The 16731-nt window shown below is 38.6% G+C and overlaps 1 protein-coding gene and 1 pseudogene across 1 annotated transcript in view; both read right to left on the bottom strand.

Moving 5' to 3' along the window:
• Cfap299 (cilia and flagella associated protein 299) overlaps positions 1–16731 on the bottom strand; it is a 370644-nt gene that overhangs the window by 151048 nt on the left and 202865 nt on the right. The gene's annotated exons all lie outside the window — the stretch shown is intronic.
• Positions 11465–14089, bottom strand: LOC103742633 (annotated as a pseudogene).

Here is a 16731-nt window from a genome sequence, read left to right as displayed (position 1 = left end):
AGCACCTTGGATTGCACCATTCCCTAGGCAGGAGGTTCCTGAACTGTGTAAGAGCAGAGAAATCAAATTGAGCTGAGCACAAGCAAGCAACTGATCGCTCATGCATTCACTTCTGCTCTTGACTGTGGATGTGATGGAACAGCTGTCTCAGGCTCCTGTGGCTGTGACTACCTGAGTGAGGGACTGTAACCCGAAATGTGAGCTAAAACAAACCCTTTCTCCCCTAAGTTGCTTTTTGCCAGGGTATTTCATCTCAGCAACAAAAATAAAACTAGAGGTCATTCATTATTCTTTTTATAATTTCATAGTTTTTATAGGTTAGTGTATTTTAATAGTAAACTTACAGCAACAGCAGAGGAGACAGACAACATTGAATCTACCATATGATCGAAATGCTACAAATGTCATTTAGGAACTAGACAGATGGCTCAGTGATTAAGAGCACTGGCTGCCCTTGCAGAGGACCTGGGTTTGAATCCTAGCACTCACATATCAGCTAACAACTGTCTGTAACCCTAGTTCCAGGAGAATTCAATGCCCTCTTCTGACCTCTGTGGGCACTGCACAACACAGCTGCACTTGCATACATGCAGGCAATACAGTTATAAAATAAAAATATAAATAAAATATTTTAAAACACAGGAAAAAAACAGCATTTAGTTACCATCAATTTTAAAAAAAAAACAACATTTCTAGCCTGGCATGGTAGCACATGCCTTTAGTCCCAGCACTCAGGCGGCAGAGGCAGAGGCAGGCAGATCTCTGTGATTTCAAGGCCAGATTGGCCTACAAAGCAAGTTCCAGGCCAGCTGGGGCTACAGGGAGACCCTGTCTCAAAAAGACAAAAGGAAATCTTATTTCTAAATATCCAAATGCTAGTATTGTCAATAAAAAAATAACAGGTTTATTTATAATTGTTATAAAGTTGAACTGTTGAAAGGTTTTCAATTAAACATTCTGACTTCATTAATGCTTTGCTTCTTTATTTATATTAAGAATTTACAAATAAATGAAAATGGAAAAACTTCCAATACCTGATTTCTGTCCCCTATTATTCTATTTGCAATCATACTCAGGTACCTTTTAACCCCATGGGGAAAAATACAGTTTCAGAACTATTGATAACAGAAAGAAGAGGGGTAACAATTGAGAATGAAATGTTCCCACTCACAGTGGAGCCTTAAGCACATTCTCCACATGTGCAGTGTGCTAGCTGGGTATCTTCTCACATAACTGTACACATTTGACATGGATAACATACAGTCTGGAATGCTCAAAAAGGCCAACCAGAGTGGCCTCACTTTTCTCCTGCAAAGCACCAATAGCTGCACTTTGGAGGTGCAGATCTGACTTGAAGTCCTGAGCTATTTTCCCCAACAGATGCTTCAAGGGGAGTTTGTATATCAGAAGTTCAGTGGACATCTGAGAGTGTCTGATTTCATCAATTCCACAATGCCAGACCTGTAATGTTTTTGCTTTCTTCACCCTTCCAGTAGAGGGCACACTCTTGAAAGATGCTTTTGCAGTTGGATTCCTGAGTGCTTTACCAATAGAGGATTTGGGGTCATTCTGTTTTGTAGGAGCCATGGTATGGACACCTCCCTTCTCCTGCTGGAGTTCGGCCTGCAAGAAACAGCTGGTCTTTTCAGGTACTTGGTTTCAAAAACATTTTTTAATATTTTATTAATTTAATTTAATTTAATTTTATGTGTATAAGTGTATTGCCTGTATGTAGGTAGGTGCACCCATGTTGTATAGTGCTTGGAGGTCAGGAGACAGTGTGAGATCCCCCTGATGGTTGTTCACCACCATGTGGGTACTGGGAACCAATCCCCAGTCCACTACAAGAGCAACCACTGCTCTTAACTGCTGAGCCATTTCTCCAAGCCCTCAAAAAGACATTTTATACAAGTATATAATGTACATTAAGTACATTCCTCTTGCAGCCCAGCTCTCCCCTTTCACTCCTCCTTTCTCTCGTTATTGCCCTTTGTTCCCTCTTTCACTTGCAATGTCATGTCATGTGTTTTTCTCCAAGACAAAAAAAAAAAGCCTTCCATCTTGGAAGAAAATTAGGTAAACATCATGATATTTTAAGAGGCAGTTTATTAAGCTTAGGCAGTAAACAATTGAATAGCTCCAGGAAGTTCCTAAACTGACCAGGTTCACTAGGTCCCTCAGGTCACAAGATTGAGAAAGACTTTTAAGACAAGCTAGGCTGCCCGGATGAAACAGAAACCAACCACCTGGAAAGGACTCTCTCCAACCTGTGGAGCTGCCTGCATGTTGTGTCCAAGTTTCCTGCTGTTATGAGCTGTCATTAGTGCCGGGATGGCTTTTCGTGATGCAGCTGTCTTTGAGTCATTTCTGCTCCTGTAAGTAACCCTTCACCCATACATACTCCTGTACTTAACCCTAATAAAACTCTGGCTCACCAAGTTGGACTTTAGTGGTATCTTTACTTGATCTGTCACTGGTTCTCCATCTAGGTGAGTAAACGTGTGGTCACATCTCTCCAGAACAGTGTCCGATAACAAACACAAGGTTGTTTCTATAACAGCTATAGTGAATAGTGCTGCAACAATCAGTGATGTTCAAGTATCTCTGTGCTATGTTGGCTTGGAGTCCTTTGGATAAATACCTGAGAGGGCTATTTTTTTCTTACGTAAAGAGTTGAAATGTAACAAATGACAAAAAAGAAAAGGAAAATGTACAAATATTAAAAATTATACCCATCAGTCAGTATTTCTTCCTTGGCGGAATGGATTTTGAATTCCCTCCCTCCCTATAGTGTTTCAGGTAGTAAAATCACTGACTGGGCAGGGGAAGTTTGTAACTCTAGTTCAAACCTATAAAAGCAGATTTAGGGTATGAATTATCCCCAGTAGAGTTTAAGCAATCTTATTTTGGCTTGAGTTTCTGGGTGCAACTGTGTTGAGTTGGAGAGTATAGTTCTCAGTCCCCATGTTGCTGCTTTCCAAAACAGTGATGGGACCCTCTACATACCTGGAGATCACACATCAACTTCTATGTTCAGAGCCTGGACTGATCTTCAGCCCTAGGTTGTGCAAGCAGTTCATCCCTCTGTCTAGCTGTAGGACACCTATGTGTGTTGGGGGAAGGTCTTTTCTGGACATGTCAATAATCAAAGGAAATAGGGAGGCTGCCTGCCTCAGTCTCTCAGCAACAGACTCCCAAGTCCCCAGAGCCTGCAGCTATTCCAGACCTCTCTAACCAAGGTATATTGAGCCCTTGGTCTGGCCTCCACAGCTTTTCTCTTTCTGGCTGTTTTAGAAGCACTGGTGTGCTGGGAAGGGGATAGTTATAAGCCTTATCTTGGCAATTCTCACTAACCTCTGCTGGAACCCATGTGTTGAGGCTGAATCTCTGCTTCAAGTTCTTCATTCTTGGGGGTCTCACTGCCAACAGTGTGTCCAGCTTTTGGTCATCCACCTAACTCTTGATATAGCACAAGTTGGAGAGGAGAACACTTCTCTTGGTGGTTCCCACTGGAGCATCATGGTATGACTAGGTACCAGTTTGCATCCCCTCCTACCAGCTTCCCTGTGGAGATGTCTTTCAGTTTAATAAGTTTCTTTACAGTTACTGTCTCTGGCAGTAAAAGAGAACATTGTGCATCATCCTGTTTTCTTTTATTTAGTCCTACTGCAGGGGTTTTTAATCTACCATCTTACCTGAAAGTTCTATTGACTATTCCTAGGCATTTTTCCCTCTACAAGAAGGTGTCATCACCTCTCCAGTTGCTTAAATTAATTAGTAACAATAAAAATGCAGAGCTTCAGTATTCAGTACTCAATGCAAGGGCAAAGTTTTGCCTCAGAATCAGACACATTTTAGTGTGCCTTTGCTTGTTCAGCTTGGGGTGTTACATGCTGATCACTTCAAAGAAAAGAGTTTGAGACTGATGGGAAAGTAAGATAGGGCAAAGGAGTAAAAAGTTATTCTGCCAATTAGTGATAGGGTAGATATAAGGAAAAGATTAGGAAGAATCTAAATTGGTATTTTACAAGCATTATCTTGGTTGAAAATAGAGTATTGTTGGGAAAAATGTGTGCCGAAAGAGGTAAGATAATATATCAAAAACATATTTGAAGAACTGTATACTTTTCCTCAGTCCTTGTCAGTTAAGGTACTGTTGAAAACCCTGATGCATTCCCCTTATATAGAAAAGAGAGGTAGCAAGAGAAAAGGTGGGTTATGAGGGAAGCAGAGGAGCCTGTGAATATTATACATGCACTTTAGCACGCATACGTGCATGTGTCTGTGAGTACGACTTTAATCCCCTCACTAACTATAAAGATGGTACCAGAGTAAACTTTTTCACAAAGAAAATGAAATGTAGAGAAGGTAAACAAACAAAATCACGCAGCCAGCAAACAAATGAGCTTAGATTTGAGCCTGTGGGGTCCAGCCTTGGTGTCTGGGTTCTTACCACTGTGATAGCCTCGTAGGAGTGAGTACTGGGGCTGGACATGGTGCCAAGGGGAAAGTACAGATATTAAAACTTGTTAGCATCACTGCCTACCACTGAATTTCCAAGCTTTCGCTTTATAAACCATAACTTCAAATGCTCCCTGACTGAGTTTCATAAACATTTTAATTACATTGAGGATGTTGCTTTAAGTATTCAACATTTTAAGTAGAAACATGCAGTACAAACCAACCAATGTTGCATTTTATTTTCACTAGCTGCTTTTTGAACAGATTTAAACACTAGAATTGTGTTAGAATGTGAATTTGGCTGTTCTTCTGGGCTTACTACATCATGTATCTTGCCATTACAGTAGTTCTAAAGAACTAAATATTTGTGACTTATTTAGTTTAGAAAATCTGCTCTTGTGCAATGACTTTGAAGTTATATGGTACAGATTCGTAGCATCTGGTTCTTGTTTACAACTTCCGTCTTCTAACATATATTTATGAGAAACATAATGAAGTAAATTGGATGTTTATAAAGTTATTTTTACTAATGTACATTCTGCCTATTGTAAATGCCCGTGTTGGAGAATCACATAGATTATAAATTTTAAATTCCTTATTTTTAAATAACAAAATAAATGTGTGAACAGGTACCAACGAACAAATCATGAAACATTTTTATGACTCAAAATACTCCTCAGTAGAAATCAAAAAAGAAGGGATTTTTCTCCCTTGAATTCATCATGAAGAATTGCTAAATTATTAAATAATAAAAATTGGGGGCTGTATGGCATGGAACACAGTGCCAGACAGGCGAGACCTCCCTTCGAGTTGCTGGTCAGAGTAGTCCAAGAAACTCCAAAAGTAACAGAGGCTACTGCCAGACCTCTTGATTATCTCCCAGAATTGGAAGATAAGACCCTACTGCTGAAGACAGGACATGCTTTGGACACACGACTTGGAGCAATGGAGCAGGAGCTGACCTGGAAGCCTTCTACCTGAAGTTTAACTTCCAGAGTTCTAGAGGATACTCTGCAAACTGCTAAGGAAGAAAAATCAATCAATGGTCCAACCCAGACCTAAAGCTTAATAACCATAATGACCAGCAGAGCAAACGACCTCTACTGGTGTGGTAGTGGCACTCTTATCTGGGAAGTAATCAACAGCTATTTAATTGAACCTAAAGTCCTGTCATTGGGAGTGAACTCACAGGTGGCACTGTAAATACAGCCACATATACATGACTGGACAGGTCATAGAGCCTAGAGAAAACCCTATTGCTGTCTTATCTCTAGACTAATGATATGATAAATATGGATCCTTTTATTTACAGACAAGTATACCATATACCACTCATCAAAGAAGCTTCTTTTTGCAACAGATGGAGGTTACTACAGAACCCCACAACTGGTTAGATACAAAGAATATACATCCTAGAGATGCGCAGTCCTAGGTGACATACCTACAGTGGAACCTCTATACCTAAGACTTATGAAACATAGCAGAAGGGGGGATGGAGAAAAAACTAGTGCATCCCTCAACTCCCACCAGTGAGGCCTCCTTATACAACAGAGTGTGATGCATACAAAAGACGACAACTGGCCAACTTTTAAAGAATAAGAGACTGCAGAGTGTGTGCCCCTGGATAGGACTCCTATATCTAACCTTTCCCACTCATGGCTCAGGGACCACTGTGCATGGAAAGACTGTAAGAGCTAGGGCTGGTCCGTGAACATAGGAAAGCAGAGGCTTTCATGTGGAAGCTTGCACGTGGTCTTGTGGCAATGGTGGCATCTAGCACAGGACCCATGCCAACTCAATCAGATAACGATCCAGAGTGAAGCGAGAGAAATGGGTGGCAGGTTGGTGCCGGCCTGGGAACTACTGGAGACTGATCACTACTGGGTGAGGGAGAGTAGGCCATACCAACAATCTCTAGTAGGCTGACTAGACTCCAGAGGATGAATTTTCACCAAAGAGCATTTGGGTACAAATGCTTGACTGGATAGGGCTTAACCTGTATAGCAGAATATATGAGGTTTGGTGGGGGTTGGGGGAGGGGGGCATGGATGTGGGATGGGATCTAAATTTTATTAAGAGCTGTGGTATAAAATGTACAAAAAAAACACGATAGAAAAATTTTCAAAGGTATATTTTTGAAATTTACAAAAATTAAATTAAAAAATAATGTGGTACGAAAAAATCAAGATAGTGAGTGCATGCTGAGAATTGCTAAGTACTATTTAAAGTAACAATGTGAAGACACTAAGAAGTTAAGAAATGTTCCCAAGTCCATGGCTGGTAAATTGTAGAGAGGGGATTTGAACACGGGTGGTGAGGCTGCCTGTGTGTTACATGGAATTCTTTTCCTTTATTGCTTTACTAGGTAGCTCATGTCATCTTATTGAATAGCTCACACATATTAATAGTCTTTTTTTCTAAGGGTCATGAGAACTGTCCTCATTTGGATCCAAAATATGCATCTGCATGGGGAGCTCTACCAAATAGAGCTTTTTCCACATGTGCACCCTAAGCATTGCTCCAGAAGTTAATTTTCAAAAATTAAGTATGATTCTTTTTTAAGACACACTTACTCAGCACAGCACTTTCCCCCCTTTTTTCAGCCTAGTAGGAGATATTTGATGGGAACAGACGTGATTTTGTTCTTGTGTAGAGGTCATATTTGTAATTCATAAATACTACAGTCTTATGATATATTTTAAATTATGTTTTTAAAGGCAAAGTACATGGAAGTTATTTATTTTCGCTCCTCTAAAGTTATATTTAATATTTATTTCAATCTGATTTCAGACACATAAAAGTGTTAGAAGCTATAGCCAAACGATTTGTCCAATTTCTGAAAAATTCAAGAAGGATCTTTTAAGACCTCATAATAGTGGATCAATGATTTCCATAACTGAAGAATTTTTAAAAATCAATTTCCAGACTGCTGAAGGAATCTTTGACAATTTCATATGACATCTTTCCCTTGGAATCGTTTCTATAATGATCCTAAGACAGTAACATTAATAGAATACCTAAATTAATACAACTTTAAAGTGAGAGGAGGACATGCTATTTAAAAAAATTATTGAATGTTTGTGTATTTCATACAGAAAGTCATCTTTATACCTCCTTTCTCTTTGGCCCCCTACTGTAGCCCCCCCACTGGAATTCATACTTCTGTCATTTGGGTTAAGGCCTATCATGTAAAATCAGTACCCCATGTCCCTCAGTGCAAGTTCATCCACTGGGATCTAGTCAGCCTATCTAGAGTCCCAAGCCCCCCGCTCCTTTAAAAAGATCAGCTCTTCTTTATTCAGCAGTAATCAGCTGCCAATAATTCTTCAACTAAGATTGGAGGACGTGCTGTTCATTTCCACAGTACTGTGCTTGGTTTTAGTCTGCTTAAGTTTGCATAGGTCTTGTGCATGCTGACACCATTACTCTAGGCTCATATGTGAAGAGTCCCAGGACCCTGTAGGATTCTATTTCCAGATGGTCATGAGGACCTGTTATTTTATGCTTGGTTTAACTAAAATTATTGCACATACTATGAAAAGAAATAAAGATTCTCTTAGTCAACCATTAGGTCATGGGATGTGTATGGGGTCAATAACTTTAAAAAATTCCACATTATAATTTATGTGAAGCTTCTGGTCTTTAATAGTGTTCAAAGAAAAGAAGGATAATCTGTTGTGCAATGATCAGTTTCATTATCTTCCATAGTCATCATCCAGGCAGTGCAATCCAGCCATGCTCTTACCACCATATTTAAATTGCTTCTCCAACAGATATGAACATTAAAAATTAGACAAAGTACTGATAAAATTTCCTGTTAGACTGGGCGTGGTGGCAGTCAAGAATGAAGACTTGGGGCTGGAGTACTCAGCAGGTAAGAGCACTGGCTGCTCTTGCAGAGGACCCAGGTTCGGATCCAAGCACCCACATGGCGGCTAACAACCATCTGTAACTCCAGTTCCAGGGGATCCTACACATCTTCTGACCTTCTTGGGCATTGCACTACATGGGTACACTTACATACTTGCAGAAAAAACACTAATAGACATAAATATTTTTTAATTATAAAAAAAACTGAAGATTTGACAAAGGAAAACTCCCAAATGTATTTGACAATATATTCTTGATTATATGCCACATTCATGAATGAAAATATCAAAGGATTTTGGTGTTTATTGAGCTTTTACTTTAGGTCAACTTTACTTTAAAGCAAATGCATATTAAAATTGTATACTCTATTCAAAGTACAGCTGTCAAAAAACACATTTATTTTCATACTATCTTCTCAATCTTATTTTAAAATACTTCAAGAGAAATTAGAGATTTAATGATATATTTTAGCATACTACAACCTAATAAAATATAGAGCACCATGATGTTATTTTTATAAGGTCTTTAAAATCAAATAATGTCATATATTTAGAATATATATTCAAATTCTGTGTTTAATTTATGCCAGCTATGCTTAGGTATCTATGACCAACTATATTACATCTTGTGGCTTAACTATCTTCCTTCATCCTCTTCTTCAGTCACTAAAATCCGCAGGGAAACACTTGAAATTGGAAGGTTCTATTCAGGATTTAGATACAGGAAAGGCTGAACTTCTAAAGATGATTTTCAGCACCAGAAGCCTTGTTTCTGAGTCTAAAAAGCTCACAGTCTTGTTCCATATTGCTCTTTTGGCAGCTTTTCATTTGGCCTGCTCTGATGACTGGAGAGCTATGTTCCAGAATAAACCTACAAACATCAGGGAAGGAGGCAATTCAATATGAACTTGAGAATTAATCAGTGTTGGGTCTGAAAGCTTGGATATCTATGGGTATGTCACACCAAATCCTTATAAGTGAGCATGTATCCAGACATAAGTACAGGAACCAGGATAATGAAAAGGAGCCAGGAAAGGTAAAGGAAAAGAAAGAATCTGAAGGAGAAGAACAGTAGGAAACAGGCATTAATAAGGAAGATATGGATAAAAATGAGGTTATTTTAAGGGGAGGGTGGAGGGAAGGTTATACAAGGAACCTAGGGAATAAAGGTAAAGAAAAGCTCAAGAGAGGTGGGACCATAGGAGAAGGGTATTGTTAAAGGAGAAATGGAAAAAACAGGGGCACTTTAAATGGGGAAACCATGGTGGAAGGGTTAGACAATGCAAGAGATAAATAATGCCTGGCCAGTTTAAAAAAAAGAGAGAGAACCATATTAGTTGAACAACCTACTGACAAATTATACATACAACTAGCTCAAGGAATATAACACATGTCTAGGCAAGATTTATCTGAGACTGTTTGGTCTTTGCCCAAGCTCTATGTACATGGAACATGGTAATTAAAAGTACCAGACTGGTGGAACTAACCTTATTGGATGTTTAACAGCCATATTTGAGGCCTATACTAATTTGTTCAGAGGGACATAAAGGACAGGTTTTGCTCCTTGCCCTCTTAGGCTGACTAAGTTCCAGGGGACTATGAGCATCTCTCAAAATGTTCTGTAACTGTGGTGAGTCACCTGTCCTCTTGATCAAGGAGGCCATGGAGACCCCACCAGATGGACCTCAACCAGTGTGCAGTATACAAAGAGGATGGTCAACACACAGGAAACATTTCCTCCATGCTTCCAAGAGAAGCCAGCCATAGTCGAGTAGGATCTTTGACTTATCTTCAGATGAAACTGGTAAAAGAAAGGACCCAGGGGCTCCCCCAAGACCATGTGTCTCCCGGGAAACAGATCCTCAAATGACTTTAAGAGTAAAAAATATTAGTTTATCTGGGCCAACTGTATAGTCTTAAACATCCAAAAGGAAAGTATAACCAAAGATTAAAAGGATCAATATAATTCTTTAGGAGTCCATGTGTATAGCTAAAAGCTACATAACAAGAAACAATGCCAGACAGGCGATACCTTCCTTTGAGTTGTTGGCCAGGGTGGCCCAAGAGACTCCCATACAGTAACCCAGCATAGAACTGAGAAAATGAACAGCAGACTCCAATCTTATCTAAAGGAATATTGATAACTGATTGGTGCTAGATGAGGAACAGCTGATCTTCTTAAAAACAAGGAACTATAGGTAGGCTGACTAGAATCAGAGGATGGACAAGCACTGAGGAATAGATGGGGGCACTGACAACACAGTGGATAGTAACAGGAATTACAGAGTATATGGGCTCCAGTGGTGGTGGGGGAAGACTATGGGAGGGTGCCATTTGGGATGTAGGTATATAGATGAATAAGATTGTTTGGGATGTTCTGTATGAAATATGCAAAAAAAATCACCAAAAAAAAGAGTTACATTCTTATATTTGAGGAAGAAGCATAAAAATTTGCTCCATCTTAATTAGTAGAGGTGAAACACATTACCATTGAAATCTACCTGATGATTTCATATCCATGCTCAGGTGGATCTCAGAATGTAACCATGAGTAGTAATAATCAGATACATAGAGATTAGAGATGCGTGTGCAAACATCTAAGTGTTAGTAGAATTAAAAATGAGTTTTTCTGTATGAAACAGTATATTTTAAAATGAAATGGAGCTCTTTCTTAAAGCTTAAAAACCTCATTCAATTTCATGTCTTATAGGGTTTACACGGAGTTCAATATTGTATAATTGCCTTAATTCAACTGTGAACCCAATAATTTACAGCCAATATTGAAAGAGATGCATCTTTGCTCTGGAAATTGTTATTCAATATGTTAATGCTGTAATGAAATGTGTCTTCTAATCATGTGGTTATTAAATAAATATTTTTTTCAAACTTAAGAGGGATTTGTGATTTCCTATATATATATAGCTTATAAATACGACTGTAAATGTATTGAGACAATTTATGTTGTTTTCATTGTGTTTCACTTCAAGTACTGCACAAGGTAAAATCTGATAAAGGATTTACATTCAGTTATCTGAAACTCCCCATCTCAGACTTCTGTTTTAATGTGGTGGATAACTTCATCTCCATAGATACCACCAGCAGGAAAGTCTCTCTTATGGCTTCTATGACTTTCATTAATTAGTATGCATACAGTCTTCATTTTCTATGTCACTGTCATTATCATTGCTATCTTCATCACTTTCTAGGGGTGTGCCTATGGAAGCTGAAGCACCTTTAGTTTCTCCATCAAGAGGGAAAAAGCCAGTTCCACTGAAAGTGTCATGTCTCTGGTAGAAGAGTATATACAGTGCTTTGGACACAGTTTCATCTTTGGATGCAGTGGAGACACTACTGTCATCAGAATAGTACCATTCCCATCATCTTTATTTTTTGCAAAGGCAGTATAAGGCCCTCTTCCCAACCCTGCAGAGTTGTTGGTAACAGCAATCAAATTATAGCAGCAAGGGCCTTCATTTGGATTAATTAGGAATTCTGACATAGTCAAGTCATTGATAGGAAAATCAGCTAAAGTATCTAACTTGTCTTTCACGTACCGACTATAAGAAACTCACTTGAGATGTACCACAAGTACTGGAGGCAGGGACCATAAATCTAATTTTTTGTGTGGCTTGCTGATATTCTTTACCATTTGGACAATACCAGGGATCTTCAGCACCTAGTTTTTCTTTTGTGGTAAAAAGTTCAAAGCAATCTTTTAACTTCACAAAGGGTTTTTTTGGGAGGTTTATATTCCATACTTTCATGTTTTTCAAAATCTTCAGCAGTGTCTTCATCAAAGTGTCTCTTTTTCAAATCAGGATCCCAGTCCAGAGTGAGGAAAGATCTTTCATCCAACCTAAGCTATCTATCATCAAATCTTATATGCCTGGTATCATCTTTGATGTAATTGATATCAGTATGGCCTATGCTGTTGTACTGGAATGTAAACAATCACTTTTTGTGTCCCATGAGTTGACCTTTGCAAGTTTCTTCACTACACAATCCATTTCAGAATCATTATCTCCTCCAACTGAATCTTCAGACTGACTATTTTCATCTTCCAAGGGAAGTTCTTGATCCTGGCTTGATTCACCATCTGGTTCATCTGTTTCCATTTCACTTGGTGAGCCTTCCTCATGTATGCCATTCGGGCCATTCCCATTAATATTTTGGTCCTTACAGCAATGTAGGGATCCTTCCATTTCTTCAGTTTCAGTAGATAGCATGACATTCCAGCACATTCTCAAAAGTAGGAGATTTTAGAGTTTCTCTTCAGTATTGTTTCATGGGACAGCCATAAGAAGAGGCTGACCGAAAAGTGAAGAGCCAGTATGGTAGGTATACCGTGAATGCCTGAACTTAGGCAAACAGGAATAACCACGTTCTGTGTCTTCTGTCCTGTTGATATTAATTTCAAACACATAAATATCATCCTGCTCCATAATACTACTAAGGTTTTCATCCATGGCAAATATTATGTGAAATCTATGATTATATATATATCAGTAACTATCATCTTATCTGCAGGCATTCCTGACAAATGCTGTACAAAGATCTAGTATATTTCCAATTTGGGGCACAATAACTTTGTGCTGCATAAGTTTAGTAAGTGGATCCATCCTATCTAAATAAACTTCCAAGCTACGTTCTTTTTGCATGGGCAATGGAAGTGTCAAGTAACAAAAAGAGTCAAATGTTACTGAAATCTTAGCACACTCAGGACACACTAAAGTTGATTTGAAAGGCCATGAAATATATCTACTGTGATAGAATCATTTCTTTTTAAATGGTTTTCCCAGGCTTCTTCAGCAACTACCTTGTCTGACCTTCCATCAGCATCTTTTAATTGTGTGTATGGTTTTTTCCTAATTCTGTTCAAATCCTCATGAAGTCCATCTAAGAGGAAAACTAACGGTTCTTGAAAGTCTTGCTGTTGATATCCAGAGAACGGAGGTGCAAAGTGTCCTACTTGTGTCTTAAAGGCTCTTGGGGTGACGTAGCTAAACTTTCCAGACTACATTTCTTTGACGAGTTCAACATATGACTTAGCTATTTCACCTCTCATTCCTAAGGGATTGTCAAAATTCAGTTCTTCTTAGTAATTATCATTGAGGAAATACTCAGTAAGTGGAGGTGTGTTGCTCAAACACTGAATAGCCGAATTTATGAAACACATATTTCCCAAGTTACTTAAGCCACAGAGGCCTGGCTGTCCATTGTTTCTTCTAGGTTCTGAATAATCATAGTTCTTTTATGCAGTATATGATGGGAGACAATAATTTGAGTTTTTCACATTTCTGTTGTTGATGTTTTATAATTATTTGATAGAGATGAAGGAGAGATGACTGGTAAAGTTGAAAAATTGGATGCACCTGGGGACTTAGGAGTAGAGGACTCCTTGGCCACATTCCATCTTCATTTTTTTGTTCTATCACTAACACCTGTCTTTGGTATAAGCCAGTGTCCTGAAAGGTGCTGTCCAGTTTATTCAGTGGTTCAAATGTATTACTCATATACTTTTACCACAACCTGGTCTCCTTTTCATCTGGAATATTGAAGATTTTTCTTATTTCCTTTTCAATCATGTCTATTGTGTCAGCTTTGCGAAATCTCCGAGTTACCACACTGTTCATTTTTCCGTTCTCACAGAGCTTCAATTCTGTGAGATATACTTCTACTTTGCAGTGCTTTACAAACATATCCTGTTCCACCACCTTTCTTTCTATTGACTCTTGACCTTCCATTAATGTGTACCAGCTATACTATTCAGGGTTCTCCAAAGAAACAGAACCGGTAGAATGAATACGTATGTATAGAGATTTATCAGCTTAGCTCACAGGATAGAGTCCAAGTAGTCCAACAATGGCTGCATCACACTGGAGAGGCTGAGAATCCATAGTCGCTCAGTCCGCAAGACTGGATGTCTCAGTACTCTCAATCTGGTGCTGAAGGTCTGACGAATTCCTAAAGATCAGCTAGTCTTCACTCTACAGCAGCAAGAAGAACTCACCAGCGAGAGAGAAGGCAAGCAGCAAGAAGCCAGGTGTTCTCCTCTGCCCTGGCCTTTCAAATGGAATGCCATCAAAGGTAACATCCACATTTAGGGTATGTCTTACAGCTTCAGATGATCCAATTAAGAAGATCTCTCTCATTTCAGTTAATCCCAGATCCAGTCAAGTTGACACCCATGATTAGCCATCACACCAGCTGACAAGTTTATTCCAGCCTTCAGTTGACAACAATATGTAATACAATTCAGCGATAAGATGCTCCTAAAGTGACTGGGCATCACCATCTTTAAGAAGTCCAGAGTTATTGATTGGTCCAGAATATACATTTTAATCTCCCATCTGATATTTGTCCCAACTGTCAAAGCCAACATATTTTTCCACTGTTTGAACCACTGACTATCTACTAGATACCAAGTGTCCCCTTTGCAGAGTGAGGTTTTGAGCAGCGGAGGTGGCAGCTATGGCAGTGGCATGCCCCAGAGCATTCTAAATAAATAATTTTTAAAAATCTAGAGATGAGTGGATAAATCTTAGTTGAAACAAATTTAGCAGTGTGTCAAGCATGTCGTTGCATAGGTAGAAGTAAATATCTTAACGTCCAGAATACCCCAGTAGTTAAAAACATGAATTACCTTTTTCTGTCTCATTGCTCAAGCAAAAGTTTCAACACTGTTTTGAAAAGCATTGGAGATAATGGACAGCCCTGTATGGTTCTGATTTTATTAGGAATGCTTTGAGTTTTTCTCCATTTACAATGATATTGGCTGTGGATTTGTTGTATATAGATTTAATTTTGTTGAGGTATGTTCCCTCCAGTCTAATTCCCTATAGGACTTTTGACATGAATCCTGGATTTTTTTAAAGCACTTTTCTGCATCTATTGATATGACCTTGTGACTTTAGTCCCTTTATATATAAATCATATAAATTACATGATTTATTACACTTATTGACTTATGTATATTGAAGTATCCTTGTATCTCTGGGACAAAGGTGATTTGATCATGGTGGATGATCGTTTTGAAGTTTGTTTATATGTGGTTTGTGAGTATTTTGTTCAGAATCTTGGCATCAATGGATCTATAGATGTCTTTTTTGTTATGTCTTCACCTAGTTTTGCTATTAAATTGATACTGGTTTCATAGAAGAAGTTTGGGAGTTCTCCCTCGATTTTTATGTTTTTGAGCAATTTAAGAAGTATTGGTTATAAATCTGCTTTGAAGGTCTGGTAAATTCTATGGTGAATCTGTCTGGCCCTTTACTTTTATTAGTTGGGAAGTTTGGTATTTCTGTTTCAATTTTCTTATTTGTTATGGGACTGTTTATGCTATTGGTCACTTCTTGGTTTAACTGTGGTGGTGTCCACGAATTTAGAAATTCATCCTTTGCTTTTAGATTTTCAAATTTAATAGAGTATATGTTTTTGAAGTATTCCTTTATAAGGTTCTGGATGGGGGTTATCTATTTTGATGTTTTGCCTTTCATCTCTGATTTTTTTTTAAATAAATAATTTATTGAGAACTTCATACATGCATATAAGGTGTTTTGATCAAAATCCATGCCCCACTTCCTCCCCTCCATCTCCTCCCATATCTCCCCATCACATTTTTCTGATAACTTCATGTACATTCTTCCTATTTGATTGATTTATTTTTTAATGGGGCTTTTGGCTACTCTAACATTTCCCCTCTCTGAAGAGGTAACCCTAAAATCTTTTAAGGATTAGAGAAAAGCTCCCAAATATTTTTGACATTTTGGCCTTTGGAACAGAGTAGGTTGCTAAGAGACCCAAGGACATTTTGACTTTAAGCCAAGAAACTGGCTCCTTTTCTTTGAGGTCTTTTTATCCCAACTGCCTAGCCAATTCCTACCTCCTATTCTTATCATACCATCCTTTGAAGAGGCTACCCAAATTGTCAATAAGGAATCAGGATGCAGACTGCTCTGGCTTCTTTCATGCTGAACAAGGATGCAGGGTGAGGCAACTGGATTACCCCTTCAGTGGGTCTATCCAAAAGACTCCCAAATTGCATAACTCTTACCTCAGGGGGAAAAAAAAGTCCTTGAATTGTCATGAGGAGATGTAAAGGAGAAGTAAATGCAAGAGTAATAAACATTACAAGTTCTAGGCAGGGAATTAGAAAAGTCAGAACAGGGCAATTTTCAAATGTTCATATGAGAGTCCATTGGAATTTCTTTTCAAGGGCTTCCAAAAGCATCCCTCTATTGGGTTTCTCCTCATTTTTCTTTTGCCTTCCAAGGCTGGACTCTATAGTGATGGATTCAGGATTTGCTTTCAGGTATTTTGATAGCTGTTGGAGTGGTTAGAATCCCTCCCAAAGTTCCCTCTCAAAGGCTTCTAAATGTGGAGGGGGACAAACTTATCCATT

This window comes from Nannospalax galili, unplaced genomic scaffold, assembly GCF_000622305.1.
Source record: "Nannospalax galili isolate Female #2095 unplaced genomic scaffold, S.galili_v1.0 scaffold440, whole genome shotgun sequence".
Lineage (NCBI taxonomy): Eukaryota > Metazoa > Chordata > Mammalia > Rodentia > Spalacidae > Nannospalax > Nannospalax galili.
This window is presented reverse-complemented; position numbering and strand designations above follow the sequence as displayed.